Source organism: Pithys albifrons, chromosome 7 (genome assembly GCF_047495875.1).
Source record: "Pithys albifrons albifrons isolate INPA30051 chromosome 7, PitAlb_v1, whole genome shotgun sequence".
NCBI classification, from domain to species: domain Eukaryota; kingdom Metazoa; phylum Chordata; class Aves; order Passeriformes; family Thamnophilidae; genus Pithys; species Pithys albifrons.
The window spans coordinates 20252999-20273177 of NC_092464.1; the positions used below are offsets into that span (position 1 = coordinate 20252999).

Below are 20179 nucleotides of genomic sequence, written 5' to 3' on the forward strand. Positions count from 1 at the left end.
CAGGCGGGGGCGGACGAACAAGTTCTCCTTCTCTTTCGGGGCGGTTTATCGCGGTCGGAGGTGCCGGTGCGGGGCCGAGGGCAGCCGCGTGGGGCGAGCGCTCCCCCGGCCCGCTCCGTGCTCCCCGCCGCCGAGCGCTCCCGCCGCCGCGCAAGTGCGGGCAGGGGGCTCGCCTGGAGCCGGGACCCGGCCGCCGCCTCGCTCTGTCCCCCGCCCCCTCCGCAGAGCGCGGTGGGGCGCAGGCGCCGGGGTTTCGCCGTCTCTCTCGGAGAGCTGCGGGGGCTGCTGCGCGGGTTGCGCTGGCCGCGCTCCGCACGGAGGTCCCGGGAGGCGCTGCCTGCCCAGGCACCTGGCACAGCGCGGCTCCCCCAGCCTCCAGTGCACGGCGAAGGCTGGAGCCAGCGGGGCTGCCCAGCGTGTGCGGGGGAGGAGGGCGGGCGGCACGGAGAGCCCCGGAGCCCCGCGGGATGGAGAAAGCCCGGCCCAACGCCGCCTGCTCGTCCAAAAGTTGCTAGGTAGACGTGCGTCGGTTTCGCGGAGAACAACTGCAATAACACACCAAAACCCCAAGCCCTTCTCTGTTCCCCCTCTTTCCCCATATTTTCCCTGTGCTTTGAGGGAAATGCAGCCTCCTTGCACATCACACCCCCACTCCCCTCCGCCTTTAATTTTCTTTTTGTGTTCGCAAACTGAAGAGTTATGTGCACTCTTCACATCAAAAGTGCGATGACGAGGGGTTCTCCCCTGAAAAAAAATACCTGCATGCTTAATTAAACGCACCGTGAATAATCCCATCCCCCACATTAATCTGTGAACAACGGTGCGGAGGCAGAAGCGAGCAGAGGGCACATCAGTCAAACCCAGACAAGCGAAAGGGGCACCAGGGACAGGGTGGCAGCTTTTTACCAGTTCAGCAAACTCTGGCGGTGGTAATCAGCTGAGCAACATGTAGAGAACCATGAATGCACCAGCTTCCCAGCACTTGCTACAAAATAATTAAATTAATTAGGACGACAATTAAATTAATCAAATAAATAGGTCTACAGAATGTCAAACATAGCAGATAACTAATACTTAATCACAAAAGAACAACCATTAACGAGACTGTTGTCTTTAATTTACCTCTGTTCCTGAGATTAAGAATTCATCAGCTCCTTTATAATTGTCTTGCTCTTTAATCATTGGTGTACTTATGTGTAAATCAAAGTATAACACCTGTGGGTTTAAGAAGTATATTTGAAGTATAAGCAGAAATTTGCAAAATCTTTTCAATGTATATTCAGATAGGACACTGGATGATATTACCAATAAGGTTTATACTTCTCAGTTTATAGTGGGCCCTTTTAGTCCAACCTTTTTACACATACCCCAAAACAAAACAAAAAGCAGTCCAAGTATTGCTTAAAATAACCACAGAACATATTTTCTAAGAGTAGACAGTGCTGAAGATTGTACGCAGCAGGAATTAAATCTGTGGGAACACAGGGAGTGTTATTACTTTGTATACCAGGTGATCTGGATTATGCCACAGGTTTTTGTACAGATTTGATCAGATTATTATTGAAACTGTTGCCCTTTCTTAAACAAAATTGGAGATGAAGGCTTCTTCATGCTATTGGAATACCATTTTTTCCTTGACAATTGGTCAGCTTGCCCAGTTTACTCAAAGTTTTGTTGAAGTTCCTGAGCAGGCTATTGAACTTCTAGCCTTTACTGGAAGAGATAGAGAGGTGGTCTTAAAGAAGGACTGCCTCTTTCTCTGCCTTTTTTCAACAATACTGTTAGATGACAATGAGAATGCTAAGATCTGGAAAACCTTCAAAATCTGTTTCGTCTGCTTTTGTCATTTTAAAAATTATAATAAAGATTAGATTATTGTAAAGTTATAATAAATCCTAAAATCTTAAAGTTATAATAAATCTTAAAATACAAAAGACTTGAATGATTTGAGAAAAAAATTTTACATGATGCTAAAATAAATAATAATGCTTCAAGCCTCTTATCTGTAGTATAGAAAAGCATAAAAGAGGGCAAGTCAAATGCTCCTTCATTTGCTCTCTACTTCTCAGTCTTAGAGAGTATGATAGTTTCAGATTTGTACTCTTCATACTTGTACTACAAAAACTTTGCATGCTGAAGAAAGGAAAGGATTGGCAATAGACAACTGAAGCATGCAGTTGCAAATAAAAGTACCAGCAACATACTAGGTCTCACAGTCCTAATTTGCATTGCTCTGGTCAGCTGTGGGACAGTTCTGTGGTGTGCCCTCTCCAAGGTTAGCACACAGTCACTGCGTTCACTACCTCTCGTGCTTCCCAGAAAAAATCCAACTGTGCCCTCCGAGGAAGGCTGTATGCATTGTGCCATGTATTATAAAACATAATCAGGGCATAGCTGTATCTTAGTATAATTGTGTGTAAAAGCACAGGCAAAACTTTTTATTGCTCTGAGAAAAAGCCTGAAATGAAAGCTAATAATGACTCTTACACAGTGATTAATTACAACCTGTCATTGCTGGAAAAGCATTCACAACAGAGAACTATATGTATTCATTGTTACTTCTAAAGCGCAAGTGAAATTGAAAGAATAACTTCTTGGAGGCTTTCTGAGGTGATGAGCTGTTTTTACTCAGAACACAGTGCCTGTGATAAATTTTCATTACTCTTAGGTGCTTTTATCTTAGCCATGCTTGCACATTATCTCACCTCTCTTAGGTATATATCTTGCAGTGGCATAAACAGCAGTGGTTCCATAGAAATCAATGAGACCACTTCCATTTTCACCAGTCAAGAATATGGCCTTATAATTTCTCTTCCTGTGTAGCTCCAGCATCCCTGATTATAACATCAATCACTCAGGAAAGAAGGGTGGGAAGATTCTCCCTGTTCATTGTGCTCTACTCTCACACTGCTCACAAGTGCTCACTCTCATTTACATACTCATTTAAGAATTTGCCTTCCCCCCCACCCCCACCCCCCATTTTCCTATTTTCTTTTTGTATCAACATAGGCTTTTTGAGCTACATGATTTCTGGCCTTATTGCAATGTGATTATGGAAAGCATAGTTTTTAGTATTTCTCTGTCTCATCTAACACGTTGTTATCTATTCTGCTTTAATAGGTACAAGAGAGGTACCTCTCAACTGCACTTCTGTAAGCATCCAGTGCCAGCCTGGAACAATATCTGCCTTTGGATTTGAGAAGTCAGGGGAGGATACCTCTGCTTAGTTTGGGAAAAAGAAACTGGTAGGTAAATTGCAGCATCCCTGAGATGGGAGAATATATCTCTATTCTCTGCCAAGAAAAAAATTAAGTGAGTTTTCCTGTTGAGTGAACTTACACTTGGTGTTGTTCTGCAGAGGATTGTGTCTGCATATTAATAAATAGACTACAACCATCAATATCTTCTGCTGCCACTGAGCAGTGTCTAACAAATAACCTACTTTCCCAAATTCAGAGAGAAAAAGATCTAAATAATTTTAGAGCTGTAAATAATACTTGATCTGTGAGGATAAGTCCCCACAGGCTCAAAATTGAGTGTGGGACTCTTATGGAACAAGTAGTCCACAGCTTGATGTTATGAGTATCACAGATTGATACTGCACATAGCCTTTAATCTCCGGGATGGTGTCTGCCACTGAGATTCACCTCCCTCCCTTTGGAGCTCTGCATTGACTAGGACTCAAGAAGGTGATTAGTATAGCTGTTGGGAATTTGGCTGAGACAGTAGGTTTAGTATTGTCGAAGAGAGGTGTTAGATCTATGAACTTAGAGTGCTGCCCAGCTGGCAGCTGTCTTTGACTTTGTCAGTTCAAAAGAGTAGCACAGCATTTTAGTTGAATCACTAAAGGGCCTTGCAAAACTAATGTCAAGTATAAGGCAAGGAGGCAGTTTCCTTGTTAAATAGGGAAATAACTTTCCAGAGAATCTGCACTGCACTCTTCGGCAAGCCCTTGTTTCTTCCCTGCTTCCCCTTAGTCTCACCACTCAGCTTGACTTCCCAGGGAAAGCACTGAGGTTCCCTTTCTGGTTGAGTCACATCTAGTAGGCTTCTGTTAAATTCCCTGTAACTCTCTACAAGGTGCTTTATGCAAATACATGATTTAGCATAATTGTGGTTAATTAGAATATGTCTGCACTGTGGCTCTAAAAGCTGTGTGCTTAATTCTTTGTTCAGTGAAGCTTTCTGCTTATCTCTAGGACAGCAGGACTGCAAACCTCCCACATGTACTGCCTTATGCCTATGCCATGATGCGTGGTTAGGGAGAGGTTTTGTTGGGGTAAAGAGAGTTCAGATTCATGGAGTGGTAGACACTGTGATGTAGAAACTGGAACTCAGTCTCATTATCTCACCCAGAGATATAGTGGTTCACTGGTAAATTGAGGAAGGGAAAAAATTAAAGAGAAATATTTCAGGAAGCAAGTCAGCATGAAAAAAATAATAAAATTTGAGGCTAAACAAAAAGTTTAATCCAAACCAGTTTTGATTCTTATTTGAGCTCTGTAATGATTTTAAAAGAATGGAATAATTTTTGAAAAGGAACATCCTTTCAAAATGAGAAACCAAAAAGTTCCAGCTGAAGTTCAGTTATTTGGACTCAAGATGCTTCAAACGTATTCTTTCAATGAATCTGCCTTTACAACAACACTGACAGAGGCAAAAGCAACGCTGCACCAAACAATGTCTCTGACTGTTTGTGATTGGGAGCTACAAGGATGTTACTCAACTTTGAAAACCACAAGGCAGCAAAGCTCAAAACAAAGCTTGAGAGTTTCAAGTCCCACACTTGAACCTTGCAACTCCAGTAAAGGCTGTGGTTTTGACCCTGAGTGAAGAAGACCCCGAGTGACCATGAGTGTGAGTGGAACTGTGTGACCCTGAGTGACCGTGATTGTGAAGGTTGTGACCTCAAGTGAGTCAAAGAACTAGAAGGCTTCCTGAATGCTTGTGGCAGGGCCAAGTTTGACAGAGAAGTTAGTATTTCAGTGTACTGCTGGCCATCAGGCTAAATTATAGCCATGGGAGAACTGAAAGAGAGAGGCTAAAGGGTGACACAGAAGAAAAAGCAAGCATGGAAATTTAAGTGAGAGATAATAAACACGGTTTTGCCAGTGACATTTCACTATTGCTTTAATGGAAACCTTATCATACGTGGACAGAAACTTTTGTGTGATGAACTATACATACATAACACCCAAGCCTTTTATCTTGAATGGCTACAGGGAAAGTGGGATGTGCTAAGGAGAGGAATGGTTGCAGATTAAGCCGTTAGGTCTTGTTTAGCCAGGGTAGTGGGGCTCAGCACAGGACAATATTCAGAATGGACGTGTTGGTACCAGTAGTCACTGAAATAGTCAATTTAAAGAAAGCTGAGGGAAGTTTTTAAACAGAGCAAAAATCTTCAGCTACAATTAGAATCAAATCAACTTCAAACATAGCTTTTCACTGGATACATTTCCCAAGAAAATAATCTTTATTAGAATCTGCAGAAGTACATCAAACAATTCCCCATAAAGTCCTTTCTTCCTCATGATCTGGAGCTAGTATGAGGGCCTGAGCAATTACTATGGCCCATACATTTGTGAGTAGAGTTAACTTTTTTAATCAGTTGAGACCAAAGAATGAAATCTGCTGCTGAGCACAGCGGGGGAAGGCAGACTGGGGTTAGGACTGGTGTTACAAAAAGTAATTGGGTTGGGATTAGGTTTTAGGTCACCAAGCCTGGGCAAACTTTAATGCTAGAATGATTTTAACAAGTGCTTATCCGAGACAACAGTCACAGGAGCAGCTGTGACACTGACCTGTAGAGAGTCAGTGCTTGGTGTTAATGATGGTTGTGGGGGAAAGGGGCAGCTGCAATAAGTAGTAAAAATTTGGGAATTAAGTCTTGCACTACCACATTTTTGCACAGTGGCCCCAGCAATATAACAATGCACATCCATCAGCATGTTGCCAATTTACCTTTCTGAATTTGCTTGCATGTGAAACCACACCACAGATTGCTCTAGCAGTTTGTGGCCAGGAAGACCTCTGTTGCTTGGATTGCCCAGTCTTGGTCCATTATGGGCATCAAGACTGTGCAACATGTTAAGATGCTGTTCAGATATGGTGCTTTTTCTTCAATTCAACACTTGGAAGAAATAATACTGTTGAACAACTGCCTCCTTTACAACATGAGGACTATGCAGTACAGAACTTGGGCTTCCTCCCTCCTATGTCTCTAGGCACAGATGTCATATCTGATGGGCTGCAAACCCAGAAACCTGCTTCAAAAGCATGCCAGCAACCTGCAACCCCAGTGTGGGCATTTCAGAACTACACCAAGGTAGGCAAGTTTAACCTAGGCAGTTAAACTGGTCACAGAGGCAACAGCCTGTTCAGGCAGAGAATGAAGTCAGACAGACATTACTTTTGTCAGTACAGTTCTTATCTTCCTAAAAAGAAATTACAAGTACAGTTACTTAGAAGCTGTATTGTCTTAGTTTCCTCTTATCATATTTCCCGCGAATGTGATGGATCTTCAAATGCACTATAAACATTCAATGTCTAAGAGCGCACTGTTGATGTGCAAAATGCCACTGTGACATGCAGATAGAAGGCTTAAGGAGGGGATATATCTTCAAAGAAGAGCATAACCTAGCAATTTTACTTCCTTGCAGCCACTGTAGCAATCCTTCCTTTGCTGAGAAGTATTCAAGAAGAGAACTCTCAGGGAGCAGTTGGATGCTGAAGCAGATGAATACCTCCCTTTATCTTGTTTTGAAGTGGTCCCTACTTGGATATTGCAGATTGAAAAGGTTTCTGTAGTAGTTTCTGTCTCTCAGAAACACAAGCATTATTTTATGCAAAGGTAGGTGTACTCACCTGCCAGGCAACCGGTTTGCCCCAAACAGTAAGTTCTGCTCTCTGACAGCTTCCACTCCTCTCGTCAGTAAGGATTCCCTGTAATTTGCCCCTGCACATTGGTCCTAACTACCACCATAGTCGCTATATAAACATTGAGATAGGATTCTTTGTGGGTTCCACATGCACCATGAAGCCTGGCTGCATGCCTAATGAGAAATAGTAAGCAACTATCCAGTCAAGGGTAGCACTTATTTGATGATTTTTCATGTCAGAAATGCACTCCAGCTAAGTGTTTTTTGTGAGACTTTGATCTCAAAGATTTAGCTCTCCCTGTGGAGCAAAAGCAGATGCTCGGTAAGCTGTAGCTGTAGTCCTGACAACCCTTTCAAATGTCTAGACAGTGGAAAGAGATGATTACATCCTCTTTTAAACTCAACTGCAACAATTCAACACACTTAACATGTTTACCTCAGTATGACCCTATTTACACTGCTTTGTTTTGTGATACTGCAAGTGTCTAATAGTATTGAAAGATGCAGGATGATAAGGTGGTTCAGGATAAAAACCTGCTTTCATTAACAGTAATAAATCTGACAGATGTGCAAGGTCCATATGGTCATTATGTAGACTTTAGCATGGACCTAGAGATTAAGGAGTTTGATAGCATGCATTTACAGTTAATACTTCTCATTTAAGAGTCTTGAAAATATTAACACTTACAGAAAGGCTATTTAATTAATGCTAATTGAAGAACACATTAAATCCCAGACAGAAGACCAGGCAATGTTTGATATTGCTGCATTTACTTTTATAAAGCAAAAATAGCATCTTTAACTGACAGTGTTTGACTGCTCCAAACAAAAGGAAGAAGAGGATAAATTTTAAATTTGAAAGCATTTAGTGAATTTTTAAGGACAGATGACACATGATAATGGTAAATGAAATCTGTTTATGTCATGAAGTCATAACTCACAGTTTCTCAAACTATGCTGCTGTGTTGGCAACAAATAGCTCTTTGGTAATAACAAATAAGCAGATGTTACAAACACTCCAATTTTCTTATGTTCCTTTCAGTAATAACATAAGAAGTCCATACAGGTAATACCTTTTCACGCCATCTGAGGATTTTATCTTAATCTTATTAGGTATTTTGGCAGCTATAAATTTCCACATGTTAAGGAATGTATCTCAAGGATGCAGGTCTGTCAGTGTCAAGAGTCAAAATATGTTCTGAGAAATAAACTTCTTGGCTTTATAATCCATCATCCATTTCTTTCTGCCTTTATATTTTTTCTATTTCTCTTAGTTGTTTTTTTTTTTTGCTCATGAAAAATAGTGCTTTGAAGCAAGAACCTTATAAACTGTAGACTGTGCAAGTAAGTATGTCAAAGATTTACACTCTCTTTATCATTCAAGTGAATTGTTTTTTAGAGGGTTGACAGCATAGTGCTTCTGCCCAAATGTTTTTCAAAGTTCTGTGTTTTAATCCCAGTTGGCAATTAAGTGCCACGCAGCCATTCACTTATTCCCCCTAATGCACTCCCTGAAGGGAAGAATCAGAAAGAAAAGGTAATCCTTGTGGGTTGAGATAAGAGCAATATAATAATTGAATCAAAGCAACAACAACAATAAGAAGAAGAGTGAGAGTAATGAAATCCAGCAGAAACAAGTAATGCACAGTAAAATTGCTTACCACCTCCTGACCAATACCCAGACCGCCCCCAAATGGTGATGAGCTCCTCCCAGCCAGCTCCTTCAGTTTATAAAATGGGCATGACGATCTATGGTATGGGATATCCCCTGGGCCATTTTGGGTCAGTTATACCAGCTGAGCTTCCTCACAGCTTTTTGTGCCTCTCCTCACTAGCAAACATGAGACACTGAAAAGACCTTGATAACCACCATGAAAACACTAGTGTGTTATTGACATTATTCTCATACTAAATCCAGAAACCACAGCATTTTACCACCTACTCAGAAAAAAATTAACTCTGTTCCAGCCAAAACCAGGACAGAAAGAGCAGTAACTGCCTTTTTTCCTTTTTTTTTTTATAAATTATGATTTGAGATTTTGGATACATCTGCATTTTTGTGTGCTTGTTTATTTTTTTAGGAAATATAACAGCAGAACAGCATATTTTTCTAAATTCAGTGTTTTATTCAACACTTATAAGGTAATTTACTGAAGTTGGACAACTGAGTCAGTGTGTATAAAATAAGAGCAAATTGCTGTCTAGGGAGAAAAAAAAAGGCATATACAACTGACTTGGGCCTCCTGATTTTTTGTCTGTTCTAGTTCACTATAACAATTGTAGAATGTTTTTACTTTCTTGTATGACTGAAGAAAAGCACCTCCTGGAAATCAATGTCAGAAGTCCATCCTGACATCAGGCACAAAAGTCCTGCCTGGTTAAGATACCTGAGCACAGTCTTCAGATTGTGTGAACTAAAATACTTGGATGTCCAAGAGTGTTATGTCAGTTCAAAACATCTGAGGATCTGAAATACAGTGGCAATACATGGCTGGATTTCACAGCACATCTCCAGAACACCCCTGTGAGAGTTACAGACTTGACTGCAGCCTTTCAGCAGGTGAAATGATTATGCAGGTCACAATCAGAAAATGGCTGTTTCCCTAGTGCTATCCAGCCTTTAAAATATGTCATTTGTGCTTTCATGAAAATAAATGAGCAAAGTCTAATATGTTACACATTTACTTTTGTTGAAAACTATCAGATAAAATACTTCAGCTGGCATGACTAAATCCTGGAGGGTTTTACAAAACTGATTTGTGAGGGAAAGGGCAGGGTGGGGGAGTTACAATGCAAATATGTACGCTCCTGTCTGCTAGAAAATATGAGACCAGGCTTCTTTCGTAGCAAGAGTGTTGAGAGCTAATATTTTTGTCATTTGAACTTGGGAAAATTTTTAATTAGCACCTTGTGTTGTGTTCACTTTCTGTCTGGACAGACCCATTTAAATCCAACTTTTATTTTGGCAGCAACATAATAAAAGACAAGAAAATTAAAAAGAGTCTGTGTAAATGGCATATGGAAGCATGGAAGGATGAGAGATTTCTAAGTCCCTTTCCTACTTTTTGACAGTTGTGGTTTGTTGACAGATACTGATTTTCAAAGAGGAAGCCGGTCTAACATGCTGCCCTTCCTTCTTTTCTCATCTGATAAACTTAATTTTCAAGACATTAAATCTGCTTGAATCTTTGAAATCACAACAAAATAAGAAAATATGCTGAAATTTTATATTTCTTTATAACATGGTAACTATTTTCCAAGTTTAAAAGTTGGATTTGAATAAGATTTAGTGTATATACATTCTCTTACCTTCTACTACCCTACATCAATTTCCTTTGTCTTACTTTTTACACGCAAATCTAGAAAACATGTTCTCCAAATACCATTTTTCTAATTCCTGCAAAATGTGATACAATTGTAATTGAAAGACAGCATAGTTAATATATGGGAGGTAAGGGTGAATATGCTCCTCAATATTAGTGGAAAAAGTTATAGTTTCAAGTAGTCTCACTAGTCTGATTTATCAAAGTTCTCAAGCAGATGGGAGGGACTTCTTAGTATGAGTGGAAACAGAGCCAGAAGTTACAGCATGAGCTTTTAATTCAGAAGAATGGGACTTGGTTCCTACTGTATCACTGGCTTTTTCCAAGCCACTAGGAAAGCAGATTCCTCCCTCTTAGTTTAGGCAGGTGAGGCTGTGAGGTCTGACACCAGCTCAGTAAGGTGAACCCTGCAATAGATGCTGTTCCCACACTTCAGAATCTGGACATCCTGCAGTCTTTGAAGCTGCAGGTCATATGCTAAGGATGTCTTGATTTTATGCTTTTTTTCTCTTATTATTTTCACACAAAGAACAGGATTATTAAAACATTTCTCCCACCTTCTTCAGGTTGTATTCATCTTCCTTGCTTTGGATTTTTTTATTTGTTACCTACAATTATCTCTCTCTACAGCAGTTTTCCTCTACTAAATCTTGTCATTATTCATCTCACTTTCCACACATTACCCATTCTCCCTAAAGAAAGTAGAAGGGGCTCATTCATTCCATTCAAGTATGGAAAAACCATTTTCAAAATGCTAGTCCTAACTGCTACGTCTTGAATCAGCTTAACAATTTCTATTAAATCCTTTGTTCAGAAGACAAAAGAACCAGCAAAGAGGATAATGTATTACCCGCTGTCATGTCCCATCTGGAAGTTATCTAAAGGTTGGTTTGATAAGTAGAGTGAGAGTTGGCAGTGTGACTAATGTTGCATCATTATATTGCTATAACCTGTAAAACACAGAGATACCAGCATCATAAGAAATACTGTTACAGAGCATACAAACTGGATAACAGTGAGGGAAACACTGGCATTTCATCCATTATGTATATTGTATTGATATAAAAATATTTTTTTTCTAACTGGAGTGAGGTATTAGAACTCTTTACACAAAACAGCTTCTTGTGTTTTTACCATGGCATAAGAGATTATTAGATGAATATAGACACATACTCAGAAATTTATTACTTAGTTATCTTGCAGTAACCATAATAATATGTCTGTCTGTCAAAGAATCTAGATACCAGCATTTAACAACAGAAATAAACAGGGCAATGGGCTGATCTCAGCTCTGCTAATGGCTGCCTGTAAAGATACAACTCTAATGGCCAACAATTTCCTGGACAGTTACAACAGAAATCCTGATTTGCCTCTAACTCGACTCTCCAATCCACTCACAGTCTTTTCATTAGCTCTTAAAGACCTCTTCATGCTAAAAGATGTTTAATATTTCTGGTAATTTGTCAAAGGGTTTGCCAAAACTTAACAAGGATTTTGGTACCATCCTTATCTTCCTCCTCCTGGTTGAAGAAGCTGTGATAAACAATAGCAGGTGTTTAACTCAATTGACTCAAAGGACAGAATAGTACTTGTTAGTGTCCTATTCACTCTATGTGCTGTGCTTTTTTCTTTCCCCATTGCACATCGTGCCTCTCAAACATTCGCATCTGTCACAACCCTCTCAAAATCTCATCAGTACAAAGGGGAGAACCTGGGTATTCATAAGAAGTGTCTCATGGATTTTGTGCTCTTGCATGTAGTAAATTGGTTTTGCCCTAAAATTAATCATTGTTCTTAAAGACTCTAATAGTGGTTACTTAAGAACTAGAAAAGTACGTTTATATATAAATAATCCAGGAAGCAAATTGTAGCAATAAACTCCAGAAAATATTCATGGGCAAGAAGGTCAACAGAAGTTATGCAGTGACCCTGAAGTAACAGTACATTATGGTTTTCAACTCCAATACACTGAGTGCAAAGGAACAAATTGATTTTTTTAAAGCTTTGAAAATGAAACCAACCACAGTAAAAGTGTTTTATTACACATCAGCCAAAAAATGTAAACCGTGCCTTAAAAGCTATTCAAGTAAAACCAAACATCCCCACAGACACAGAAGGCAAGATTCTGTTCTTCTTATTTCAGGTGATGCCTCCCTAGGGCTGTCATTCCCTAATGGCTTTATTGCTACAACTGACAGCAGGATCTGGCTTGGCCCTGAGGTTCCAGTGCAGTGTGACAATACGGAGCTGGTTTCTTTTGGGAAAGAGGGACTTGAAGAAAGAGTTTTGAGATGAAATAGAGGAAAACAATGAATTGAACATTTTCTTTTTAAAAAATAAAAAAATTAAAAGCTCCATTTTCATTTAATAATATAAGAACTGTTCAGAAATTTATGTTTCTGACAACATATTTGTTTTGGTAGTCTTACTATATAAGACCTTTTGATACAAAATTAGTCCTACCAGAGAGTATCCATGATCATTCATATTGTGTAATAATCAACTAGTATATGATGTATTTTCTAAACAGAGTTTTTGGTAACTTATGATGGCATTAATCATATACAAAATAACGAAACAACTGTGACCACTGTTCATCTTAAACCATTTGTATAACCTTGGCTTTGATGGCATTGCACTGGAATGACTGACATGTTTAAAATGAAGCACAAACTATATACTTTCTTGTAATGTGATTGAAGGAAGCCTTGATAAGGCAAATCACTGGCATCCTTGTGTTAGCTTCAGAACCAGTACACCTGTTCTATTTTGATCAATCCCAAACATGGTATGCAGAAGTACCCTACAAACTGGGTCACTGAATATGTAATTACATGTTGCAGGTTACTTCAGGATCTATTTTTGCTCTTTTTTTTTTTCTTTAGTGGATGCTGTTAATGTTTAAAAGCAACAGCTTTACTTCCATCAAAAAATGATCTAGAAAATGTTATGCCATAACAAAGATTAACAGAAAACAACTTTAAAGAACTGTTGTGGGTTTTTTTAATTAGGCTACTCTTTAAATTTAACACACAGTACTGAATATAATTAAAGTACATATTTTATAAAACATTTTAATAGAATGCATAAAGTACCTAAACAAGAACATAAGATAGTCATATATTATGCAAATATGAAAACTAAAATTTATTTACAGTTTAGATTCTAAGGACATTTTAATGGAATATTTTCATAGGGAGCTGTTAAATATTTACAGACAGATTAGGTCCTAAAAACATCAGTGCCTAAATGTTTCTTCCAGACATGATATTTTCAGCAGTAATGACAGTTTTCTTTCTTTTTAAATTTAGTCATGATTGTTAAGGTTAAAAGTTCTCAGTGTGCAATGCACTGTCCTTCAACATGGCTGAGATCAAATATTTTGGGCATTTCCTTTGGGCAGTTTGCCATTGTTCTATTGGATTGGAAGTTACAGCAATTTGACTGGTATGTCTATTAATCTGGTTTTCTCCCTTAGCTATTGAAAGCAAGTATTGTTGTGTCTGTACTGCAGCTGAAGCAGTTTTGCAATTGAAATCTTGCCCGTTTGCTTTCTGCTTACACAATAATCTATTTTGATACAGAGTTCTATTGACTGCTGCATAAAGTAGCAAGTACTATCACCAAAAAAATGTACAGCTTTAAGAGAATAGTAATACTTCTTTGTTATCTAGAAAAGGCTGTCTTGTGTGATTTATATCGCTGACAGGGTACTAAATGTGTCACGTGGGTGTCAGAGAAGGACAAAATGTCTTGTTATACAGGCTCCTCCTGTAAGTCTGTTCTTGAGTCCTCCTTAACATATTTACTTTTTAAAACATAATATAAATGGAAAAGTGGCATGAAGTACTTTTGTGATGCACTTCAAGTCTGTAGTCTATAATTTTTAATATAAGGTAGACATTATCAATGTATGCTCACTATTCACATATTGTTAAGGTCAGAATGTGCCACAAAACTTGAAGCTAACATAGAGAATAATGGGAAAATGAAAGAATTTCTCCTAAGTGGGCTATTTCTTTTCTTATCTCTAAGATTCTTGAGGAATTTGAATTAGCTACTTAAAACACTCATTAAGCAAATTTTTACATAGTATGGTATTGTAGATCTCTAGAACACTGCTGGTCTTTTGGGTGTAGTTTCAAAGATATTAGGCCATTTTAATAGATTAAACCCAAAACCAAAATCATCCGTCCCCATTCCAGGGTCTGCAAACCATGTGTCTCCCAAAAGCAAGCAAGCAACCAACTAATCTTTTATTTTACTGGATACATTCCTCCACAAAGTCATCTGAGTCTCTCTAATGGCAACCCCATTTGAGGTTTACCCCCTGCCTTAGTGTAAGGGAAACCAAAATGTTTACCAAGAACAGAGGAGAGGATTCCTCCTCAATAACCACATCACCCCCTATTAAATTTAGAAAAAACAAAACTTTAATTAGAAAATGTATATAAGAGGATAACTGTTCTTAACTACTATATATAGATATAGGTATAACTATGAACAGACCAGAACAAACTACTCCCCCAGCACCAAAAAAAAAACAAACCAACAAGCAATCCCCCAAACCTGTAGGTTCCTCCTGGTGCAATTATATTTATGGACAGTGTCAATGTCACACCTTGGCTGGCTGCAAGGTGAATTCTGTCTTTTCCCAGAGAGGCAAGGGGGGTGTATGACTCACATGGCACAGGATGTAGCCTTTCCTGTGGGGGGAAGAGCAGACTCTCTCTCTCTGTCTCCTTGCCCTTTGTTCAAAAGAAGGAAATGCTGGGAGTTGAGGAGTGGTGGTAATTCCCACAAATCCCCTTGCAGTCAAAGTCGGTCCCCAGAAAAAGAGGTCTGCAGCGTGTGCCAAAGCAGCTGTGACCCTCCTGTTTCTCTCTCTCTCTCTGAGTGGGAGGAGAGGTGAAGAGCAAAGCCAGAAGGAGCTCTTACTACCTTAGCAAAACAGTGGTTCTCTCCCAGCAGCTGCCCCAAATGAAATGAAGCCAACACCCAGGAAAAGCCTTCCCTCCTCCCAGGTGCATTGAGTCTGTTTTCTCACCTCCACCCCTCCATTCAGCTGGAATCTGGAGCCATCAACCACTCCTTTTCTCTCAGTCCCGCCACTTCAACTGTCAAAACCTTTGTGTTGGTAGGGTGAGAAAAATTCCCTGAAGAAACTCTTTGACACCCCTCCCAAAAAAGAGAATTGGGACATTTCTGATAAGCTACAAAATATAGAGATACTTGTCATTTTCCTCTGTGTGAACAACAACCGTTTTATTCAGGAAAGAAGAATCTGCTAACAAGTATATAATTTCAGACAGGGCACGCCTTTCCTTTCTAAATTAAAATTTACAGAGGATTTGAGTGTAACCTGTTAAACAGACAAAACCCTACATATTTTGTTGTTCTAGAGAAGACACCATTTTCCTAAGCCATATTGGTAAGTTATTATATATGTTTGAAAATTATTCATAATTGCAAATTCTTCATTCTTTTATGTTCTTGTCATTGGACACACAAAAGCTCTACAGTCAATAATTACAGTACCTATGCACCAAACATACAGACTGCTTGTTTTGCACCATTCTTCAGATTTCCACACAGAATCACACAGAATATCCACACAGAATATTCAGAGTTGCAAGGGGCCCTTAAGGAACACTGGGTCCAGCTCTGAAGTGAATGGCCTGTACAGTGATTGAACCCACAACCCTGGCACTATTAGCACCATGCACTAACCAGTTGAGTTAATATCAGGGTCACTTGTTGCTTTCTCCCCATGTTTTACCAGATACTGTTGGTGGTACCAAGGGTCTTTCAACGGGACTCAAAGTTTTTCAACTTGATCAACGTAACATTGAAGCCTAAGATCTTCTCTGTCTAGAAGAATTAAAAATTGTATCTAATCCTACTAACTAATGACAGTTGGTTTATAGGCAACTGGGGCAGTCTTTGTGCAAGTGCAAAATGTAGTAGATAAATGAGCTCCAGAACCATGTCACATATGAGGGAAAACTAAGTGCATTGCTCATATTGCAAATTCAAACTGAAACAACAAAAAAAAAATCAAGTAAAGACTTGTCTGTCTTATTGCTTTATGGTTACTATGTTGTATGCCAGATGGAAGAGCATTACTTGTTTGCAATGAACTATCCCTCTCCACCATGTGCTTTGTGTTCCTTCCCAGGGGTGTATTCACTCAAACCGGACGTTTGCAGCACCTATTACACAAGGTTGCGTAAGGTAATGGAGAAGAAAAGTGATGCTTCAAACACCTGCGATGATACATTTCAGGTTCAGTTCCTACACAATGGTTTTGAACTGTCTAAAAATTATTTGAACTAATGATGCAAGTCTGTTCAGTGAGAAATAAAACAAAGATAAAGCGAATTATAAGTGATTATGTAAACCATTAAAATGAAGGTACCTGAAGTTAAGAGTTTTGATCCAAATTTTGCTATTAAATAAGAGATTCTGAGTGTGTCTGGAATTTCTTGAGGTCCCAGGACTGCAGTTCCCATTGTCTTCAGGCAGATTTACAGGCAATTGAAACTCTTGAAAATCAGGTGACATTATTGATGATAATTAGTGTGGTAGTGCCTGAGGACCAAGAAAGCCTTGAGGAATTTGCAATCCAGTATATAAGTTAGAGACAGTATAGAGGATAAGTGTAACTTAACCAGCATGATTAGAAAAAAATCACCCATTTCATCAAAAGTCTTTTTCCTTTTCATGTAGAAAAGAGAATAAGTGAAGGGTTGAATGACCAGTGAGAAAAGATAGGAAAGAAAAGGATAAAAAGGCAGATATAAAGATTGAAAAGCTGAAAAATATGAAAGATCAAAGGCTGAAATAAACAGACCATTGACATAGGAAAAGTCTAGTCAAAAGCACAGACAGTTCCCTAAGGATGCAGAGGTCCAGAGATATACATGTTTTGCCTGCCTTTCCTCATAGCAGCTAGCATGTGTGTTTGTATATAGATGTATGATTAATGTTTTTATGTATAACTAATTTGATTAATTTAAATTATTTAATTGAATATAATTCAAGCTCAGCTTAGTTTTAAATAACAGATGTGTGAAACTTGATTAATCAATTCCATGGTAAAAGAAATCAAAGCTATCTCTGCAACCACTTCATTGAAAGATTTTATATTTTCTCTTGCAAGACTCTGGAAAATAGTCATATTTGCAGAGTGCTCAGCACAGGAAAGACATGGGCTTGCTGGAGTGGGTCCAGAGGAGGGCCACAAAAATGCTCAGAGGGATGGAATATCTCTCCTATGAGAAAAACTGAGTTGTGGTTGTTCAGCCTAGCGAAGAGAAGGCTCTGTGGAGACGTCATTGAGCTTTTCAGTATTACAGGGGCCTATAAGAATGATGGGGACAAATATTTTAGTAATGCCTGTAGCAATAGAATAAGGGGTAAAGGTTTAAAACTAAAACAGGATAGATTTAGATTGCACATAAGGTAAAAAAAATAAGATTAATGTGGTAACACACTGGTACAGGTTTTCCAGAGGGATGATTGATACCCCAACCCTGGAAACATTCAAGGTCAGGTTGGAGGGACCTCCAAACAACATGATCTACTTGAAGAGATCCCTGATCCTTGCAAGGGAGTTGGACTAGATGACCTTTAAAGGTCTCTTCCTACCCAAACTATTCTCTGATTGCACAATTATCTTTTCATTTTGAGACAAAAAATTGTACAACAATCTGTGTATGGTCTGCACTGGATACCACCCACATTTCAGTTTTATTTCCAGAGAGCTTTGAAAGAATGCACGAGGTGGTGAGTTTAATTTATATTTACAGGAGGATGACAAGCTAAGTATAAAGAGTGAGCCCACATATCTCTACTTATAGGAGACATTATGTTCAAAAAACTTCTGTTGGAGATTTTTTCAAGAATCCCCACTGCTACTGCAAAACTAAAATTTTGATCGATTCCCCACAGTTAAATGCTTCACTTAATTTTCTTAGGATCATTTATAGTGAACTAGGAGAAGCAGCATGTTAGCTTACTCTTTGATTTTTATCTTTAAGCAGGAAGTGGATCACTAAAAGCATAGAAATATGAAAATATCTCTATTACTATATACCAAGTATGTTGAATATTTACTGACATTATTTCTCTCCCTTGCCTCTCACTGGTCCACTCCATATATAATCATAGGCTGTTTTGTCAAGTTGAACTGAATAGGATCTTCCTTGCATCTACTTCTTAGTAGAAAATTTAAAGTGAAACACAAAGTCACACAAACAGGAAAGTAAAATGAGACTAAATCCAAATGTACTAATACAGCCTGTCAAATCTTTACCTGGGAGAGACAGATGTTCAAGAGAAAGTTCACAAAGCTAATAAATCAGGCAGATTTAGAGTCTTTGAAATTAGCATTTAAAGTGTTGCTAAAGTGCAGAAATAACACTTTTTTAAAATATCCTTGATTGGTAAGATATACAAAGGAAGTTACATGTGCTACCAGAACTTTTCAACCTAATGATCTTTGGCCACAATATTTTCTCAAGAGTGTCCAGAGAAACCTCCTGCAGGCTAAGACTGCTAAACTGCAGAGTAATTTAATCCTTTTTATATTCTTGGTATTCTAAATTGGTACAGGACTATATATCTAGGAGTATACTTCTAGGTGTATGTTTCTTTATCCTTTTGATTTGCTTTGTGTTGGTATTTTGCATTTTGCATTTAAGGTCGAGGCAGTGCATAACCCTGAGAGTCCTACTTAAGTCTTCAATTTGCAACATGATTAATCATGCTGTTACAATGGATACAGACCCCTTTTACAAAAAGATGCAAATCATTATGCATTCCATGACAAATTCACATGAATCACATTGAATAGTTTAATTACTAAAGTAGCTGTGATACACAGTTACATCAGAGACAAACTGTAATGTAGTGTTTATTAATGTTCACTTCTGGCTAAAGTGTGTGTGTGAATACCAAAGAGATTACTAACGTTAATGCTCTTGGCGTAGCATATTTCTAACATAACTATATGTTAGTGCTCAGTCAATTGTACTCTTAGATATAAAAACCATAATAATGTTGACTAAATCTTTATAAATTAACATATATATGTATTGGAAAATACTTGTCATAGAATAATATTGGTTTACAGTCTATGACTTCATAAAGTGGTTGAAAAAAATAAAAATGAATCACTTGAAAAAGTAGGGCTCAAAATTAAAGGCTAAAGTGAAGAACAAAAGGAAAATAGAGCTTTTTTGAGCAAAAAAAGAGTTACTTATAAATAACTTTAAATTATTTAGGCTTGGTATCCCAAACTTTCAAAATACACAGAAAAAATTAAAGCACTAGATTATCAGGGGGTTTTTGTTTTCATAGCTATATGCTAATCATTATGGTGAGTGTGAACTGACTTTTTCCTCCTGTTATGAGCAACCAAAGTCTTTGTTCTGGGAATGATCACATAATTACATAGAAGATTAAAGAATTCCCATGAATAATCTGTGCTCATTTCTCCCTGTTAAACCCATTTAACCCAGTTGAGTATGCCTTGCTCACTTGCTTCAGAGACTCACATTTTCATTAGAAAAGTGGAATACCCACCCTCCCCTGCAGCTGATAACTTTTCCTGGCTTATCCTGTTGCCTAAATATTTCCTTAACTTGTCCAGCTCTTCTCCAAAGTGTAATCATTTGGCATTGTTCATAAATAAAAGTAAAAATTAACTCCTTTTATCAAGAAATGGTAAAAAGAAAATATAACAGTTCAAAATTCTTTGAACTATCAGACTGGAAAATTCCTTCTAGTAGCTGGAAACAATGTTGGGAGATTTATGGAGGGCCAGAGGACTACAAGAAATTGTCACATCACAAACTTCCCTAGTTTAGCTACTACACACCATTTTCATCACCTGAACACTCAAGTCAAGCTTTATGTTCTTGTATCCTCTTCTAAACTGATTACTGTGTTGCTTTTTGACTTTATTAAGATAAG

At 38.5% G+C, this 20179-nt stretch overlaps 1 long non-coding RNA gene across 1 annotated transcript; it reads left to right on the forward strand.

Moving 5' to 3' along the window:
* The first annotated feature begins 432 nt into the window (after positions 1-432).
* LOC139674085 (uncharacterized) lies at positions 433-16909 on the forward strand. Its single transcript, XR_011698272.1, has 3 exons — positions 433-515; positions 3121-3245; positions 16380-16909. It is a non-coding gene; the product is annotated as an uncharacterized lncRNA (long non-coding RNA).
* The last annotated feature ends 3270 nt before the right edge of the window (positions 16910-20179 follow it).